This window comes from Anolis sagrei, chromosome 3 (genome assembly GCF_037176765.1).
Source record: "Anolis sagrei isolate rAnoSag1 chromosome 3, rAnoSag1.mat, whole genome shotgun sequence".
Lineage (NCBI taxonomy): Eukaryota > Metazoa > Chordata > Lepidosauria > Squamata > Dactyloidae > Anolis > Anolis sagrei.
In genome coordinates, this window is record NC_090023.1 from 176,146,174 (window position 1) to 176,152,505 (window position 6,332).

Genomic DNA, 6,332 nt, shown 5'->3' on the forward strand with positions numbered 1-6,332 from the left:
GCTGGTTTTAACCTTTAAAGTCCTGAACGGTTCTGGCCCAGATTACCTATCTGAACGTATCTCCTGCTATGAACCATCACAAAGCTTAAGATCATCAGGAGAGGCCCCACTCTTGATCCCACCACTCTCACAAACGCGGTTGGTGGGGGACGAAAGACAGGGCCTTCTCAGCAGTGGCTTCCGATCTGTGAAACTCTCTCCCTAAGGATATCAGATTGGCCACCTCCCTCCTGTCCTTTAGAAGACAAATGAAGACCTGGCTCTGGGGCCAGGTGTTCAATTAGAGACCAGCGACAATAGGAAAAGGAAATTTGGATTTTGCGACATGGATTCTCCCAGCTCAGCTTGGTTTTACTGGCACGTTAATCTATTAATTTATTGTTAAATTTTACTGATGATGTTGTACAATGTTTTAAAATGACTTTATTGTGAATTGTAATTTTTGTGATATTTATGCTGTTAGCATTCTCTGATGTTCATGTGAGGCTGCGCTGGGTCCCCCTTGTGGGGAGAAGAGCGGGATATAAATATATGAAATATATGAAATAAATATCTGAATCCACACAGCCATATATCCCAGTTCAAAGCAGATAATGTGGGATTTTATTCATTCGTGTGGAAGGGGCCTAAGTTTTAGTCTAGCATTACAGGCTGGAGAACAAATGAGCTTTGCAATGTTGTGGGACTGCAACCTTCATAAGCCCTCGCTAGTAAGACAGACTCGGATCCCCCGGTGTCGCAGTGGGTTAAACCCCTGTGCCGGCAGGACTGAAGACTGACAGGTTGTAGGTTCGGATCCGGGGAGAGCGTGGATGGGCTCCCTCTATCAGCTCCAGCTCCTCATGTGGGGACATGAAAGAAGCCTCCCACAAGGATGGTAAAAACATCAAAACATCTGGGTATCCCCTGGGCAACATCCTTGCAGACAGCCCATTCTCTCACACCAGGAGCGACTTGCAGTTTCTCAAGTCGCTCCTGACACGACAAAAAAAAAAAAAAAGTAGGACAGACTTAAGGGAATGGCAATTGAACAGTATCTACAGGGCCACATGTTGCCCATTCATGCCTTGGATGGAGCCGTTTATTCATATCAGAGCTTGAAAAAATTACTTTTTTAGACAACTGAAACAGCCATTCAGCATGATCCATGCTGTCCAAAAATAACATTTCCAAGTTCTGGTTCTTTGAACGTTATCTTAAAAAAAAAAAAAGATATAGGCTTCAAGGCAGTGCAGTGTGATGTTCCAAAATCCCTTTCTTCTAATCTGATAGATCGTAATCGTATGATAAGACAGTGCCTATCCTATCTTGTCTCCTAATCTAATTGGTCTGCACAAAAATGCCAAAAACAGGTGGAATTGTCAGAGTGAGCTCTATATGTGGAATTCAATATGTGATGATAGCTCCGTGCGTTCCCTTGGGGAGGAGAATCTTTTTTGCTTTTCCCAACACAAGCCAAGCCATGTGTGGTGTTGAATTTCTTGACTGGTTAGACAGTTCTTGCCCCCTTCCCATCTGATGGTGGAGTGATGCTAACAAAAGCAAAGCTGCGAAAAGGAAGGGGCTGTGAAAGGTGGGTGCGAAGTACTGCTTCCTTAAAAGCAAGTTCAAACTGGCTTCTTGGCTGGAAGAAAAGAGACAGGCGTATTTGAAATCAGGATTAATTCATCTTAATTAAAGGCATGGACAGGTGATACCTCTTCCTCTACCAGGGAATCCAAGGTATGTGAGACGTGCTGTACTCAGAGGACTTAGAATCGTAGAGTTGTAAGAGACCTCATGGGCCATCCAGTCCAACCCCCTGCCAAGAAGCAGGAAAATTGCATTCAAAGCACCCCCGACAGATGGCCATCTGGCCTCTGTTTAAAAGCCTCCAGAGAAGGAGCCTCCACCACACTGTGGGACAGAGAGTTCCACTGCTGAACAGCTCTCACAAGTTCTTCCTCATGTTCAGATGGGATGTTTTGAAGAAATACCTCCGTATGCCCCATGGCTGATCCAGAGTAAAATGTTTTGGGAGTAGCAAAGGAACAGAGACTTGAATAAGACCAAATGCAGCAGATGCCCACTGAAATAGGTGGAGGGGAGCTATTTGTGGCGATACTTTCACAATAGTGACTAATAGTCATCGTTGTTGGAAACAGCAATCTTCAAGCCTCCACGAATTATTTGTTTGTATAGTATATGTGAGTATTTGTATGCAGTTTTCCTTAACTCTATGTTATGGGAGGGGCTGCAGACCATGTTATCAGAACTGGGACTGTTCAGACTCAGAATCCGTTTTTGGAAAGACAGAAGATATTAGACTTTCAGTGTAAAAACAGTACTGTTTAGAAGTCAACAGAAACAGTATGCTTTTAGAAGACTGTAGAAACAAAATGTTTTAGAGCAGTGGTTGTCAATCTGTAGATCTCTAGACGTTTTAGCCTTCAGCTCCCAAAAATCCTAACAGCTCGTAAGTTGGCTGGGATTTCTGGGAGTTGTAGGACACTAGGACACTAAGATCATCTGGGGAGGCCCTGCTCTCGGTCCCGCCTGCATCACAGGCGCACTTGGCGGGGACGAGAGACAGGGCCTTCTCAGTGGTGGCCCCTCGGCTGTGGAACGCCCTGCCTGCAGATATCAGATAGGCCCCCTCCCTGCTGTCGTTTTGGAGGAAAGTGAAGACCTGGCTGTTCGAACAAGCATTTGATTAAACAGTGTAATTGAACATAGGAATACGGAATAATGGATGACGAGACTGGATTCTGATTTTACTGTTGAGGCGCTAATGATTGTTATACTAATGTTAATGATTTATGTGATATTTGTTTTTAATTGCCCTATACTTGTCTCGTGATATTTTGTACTGATGTTGTTCACCGCTTTGAGTCGCCAGAGGGCTGAGAAAAGCGGTATAGAAATAAAGTAAATAAAATAAATAATAAATAAATAAATTGTAGGCCAAAACATCGAGGGAACCACAGGTTGACAACTACTACTTTAGAGAAATGACTCCATGAGACTTGATTAAATCAGAAATGCTTTAGACCAGGAGACCTCAAACTAAGACCCGAGGGCTGGATACGGCCCTCCAATGTCACTTACCCGGCCCTCGCTCAGGGTTGACCTAAGTCTGAAACAACTTGAAAGCACACAACAACAACAACAACAACAACAACAACAACAACAATCCTATCTCATCAGTCAAAAGCAGGCCTACACTTCCCATTGAAATACTAAGTTTATATTTGTTAAAATTGTTCTTCATTTTAATGATTGTATTGTTTTAAAGTGTTTTTTTGCACTACAAATAAGATATGTGCAGTGTCCATAGGAATTCATTCATGTTTTTTCCAATTATAATCTGACCCTCCAACAGTTTGAAGGACTGTGACCTGGCCCTCTGTTTAAAAAGTTTGAGGACCCCTGCTTTAGACTGTTGATTATGAGAAAGATGCCCTGTGTTACCTACACAAAAAACTACTTCAAATCCTATCTGTAATTGAATTGATATGCAAAATACCTCTATACCGAATACATGAAATTTGTGAGTAAACCAACTATGTTACTTTTAAGGAAGTCTGCTTATTCTGTCTCTTTACAACATAATTTTAACCAAGATGTTTTAAGGGAGAGTAGATTTATTGGGGGGCAACTGAAGAGAACACTTCTGAAACTCTGCTATACATATATGTTTTTGTGCATTGGCACATCTTTGTCCCTAACAGTTCAAAGAGCTATCTTGGTATATCAGATTAACAGATGAGAAACCTAATTGCCTTGTATGAATACTAGTGGATATTATTTAACACTAAGGAGAAGGTTGACTCAAGCGAGTTTTTAACTCTTCTCAAGGAGATTCCTGATTTTCCTAAGATGGTGGCAAAATGCCATTTTCCGAAAAGTTATAGCAATTTCCACTTCCCAATAGGTTATGGCATCATTTCCCCAAAAGGATATGATTTCTAACAAGGTAGTCGCTCTTCGGAGGTTGAGAAAGGACGGGATGCAAATGTTCCAGATAAATAAAAATAAATAAATAAGTAATGCCTTTCCAAAGATCACAATTTTATAAAAATTGTGAATATAGGGCATTTATTTATTTATTTATTTACAGTATTTCTATACCGCTTTTCTTACCCCTAGGGGGACTCACCAATGAGTAAATCTAGGTAACTGTTCCATATTGAGGATCACTACTTAGTCACAATTGAGAAGCTGTACCCAAAATCATACCCCCCCAAAACACCGATTTCACTGGACATCAGCTGAATGGGGAGAAGGAGGTCCATTCTGACCTCAATTGGAGCATTGGAAATGATATTTTTGACTTGGTGTGTGTGTATAATGTAATGGTGGCACGGGGAGGGGGGGACACGATGATAGATGGACGACATCAAGCTAGGAGATATCACTTAATTAATGAATAAGCTGATATAGAATTCTAGCCAATAAGGGTTAGATGTAAACAATAAGTCTTTCTGGTTTTAATTTTTAAAGAGAGTTGGAAGTGAATTGATAGAGCAATGCTTGCTTCCTAGAGTGAACACCTTTATTCCCATAGTTTCCCCTTGAGTAGACAAAGCCAGGAGACAAAAATGAGTCTTTGCTTTCTTTCTTAAAAAAAGAAAAAAGTTTGATCATGGTACTGTCATAATTTCCCATTGCAGTTATATATATTTCCACAGTTTAGGGTTTTCAAACCATTTGGTACTGTTCCATTATCCAGGTGGGGGCCACTAGGGGCCACTGGAGAAAGAAGGACAGTCCATTTTACGGGAGGGGGGGAGTTGAAGGGAGAAAACAATTTCCCCTGTTTTCATTGGTTATTTCCTCCCCCCCTTCCCATATCATAAACTAGGGTTGTTTGGGCTTGGACTCATGTAAGCCATCCCGAGTCCCCGTCGGGGAGATAGAGGCGGGGTATAAATAAAATTTATTTATTATTGTTTCGACGATAGGGACATAAGGGGGTGGGGGAGGAATAACAGGAAAACAAGGGGGAATGGTTTTCCTCTTTCAACCTATCCTCCACCCCCATAAAATGGTCTATTCTCTTCTCTCTAACGTTCTCTAGTGGTCTTTGCCCAGATAATGAAACAGTACCATCAGTTTTTATGATTTTAACCTACAAAAACAATTCAGAAGAGGCAGCGAGTCAACATCATTGGACATGGCTTGTCTCATCTAGTTAGACTCTCTGAAAAAGTGATACCATTGTCTGATCCAGGCTCACTGTGAAGGCAGAATGGATGATGAGCAATCCTAAACCACAAGGCTTGTAGCTCGTAACACAACCAAACACAGTTCTTGTATTGATCTTGTCCGGTTCCATTGAATAACTGGCTATAGGTTGTTGTAGGTTTTTCGGGCTATATGGCCATGTTCTAGAAGCATTCTCTCCTTATGTTTCGCCTGCATCTATGGCAAGCATCCTCAGAAGTTGTGAGGTTGCAACCTCTGAGCATACTTGCCATAGATGCAGGCAAAACGTCAGGAGAGAATGCTTCTAGAACATGGCCATATAGCCTGAAAAACCTACAACAACCCTGTGATTCCAGCCATGAAAGCCTTCGACAATAAACTGGCCATAGTCTTAATTTGTGACTAATTTCTGGATGCTGCTCTGAACCGTGTAATTAGCATTAGTTGATTCTGTGATTTGAACAATATAATTGCAGGCAATACAACATGCATAACTGAGAAGTCCATGCCCAGTTCCAAATACACAGAGGAAGGAGACAGAGAGGACAGAGAGGAGATAGACTTCAAAGGCAATGGAAAAAGAAAGGAGGGGGACATTACGAAGTGGAGGGACCAGAAACCGAATCTTGAGTATGTATTAGCAAGATGCAAAGAGACACTTAGTAGTAGGAAAATGAGGAAGGGAGAGTGGGAGGGAGAATATTACATTGCAATCCCTAAGAAAAAACAGCAGGACCTGAGAAGGTTGCTCTTCTGGTCCTGACACCTTTAAGTCTTGCTCAGTCATAATCTATCATTCCCTCTGGAGAGTAAAGGAGGAGAAAAATCGAATATAGGAAAGCTTGTGAAGCATGAGTGCAGGTGCGTGAGTGCAAAAGAGTGTATAGATAGAACGCAGAGAAAGAGTAAGGCTGGGCAAGAAGGAAGGTAGCAAGATCAACACAGCGAGGCGTGTTTTATTATCACAGGTGGGCTACACAAGAGTTCTTTGTTAACGTCGCCACTGCAAACACGTGGCAGGGCTTTGCTGGGAGGTTAAGTCATTTTGAAAACCCTCAATTATTTTGTATATTTGAAGGATATGCCGAAGTACATCAAGCCTACAAGGGTCTAACCCGGAATGGTTGCATAAGCTATGGAATACT

General features: G+C 41.9%; 1 protein-coding gene across 1 annotated transcript in view; it reads right to left on the bottom strand.

Moving 5' to 3' along the window:
• Window positions 1-1,208: 1,208 nt before the first annotated feature.
• Window positions 1,209-6,332, bottom strand: part of LOC132770172 (testican-2-like) — a 169,833-nt gene continuing 164,709 nt past the window's right edge. The window contains exon 10 of the mRNA XM_067466257.1: window positions 1,209-6,332. This exon is cut by the window's right edge and continues 2,044 nt beyond it. The gene's annotated coding sequence lies outside the window, so the exon portion shown is untranslated.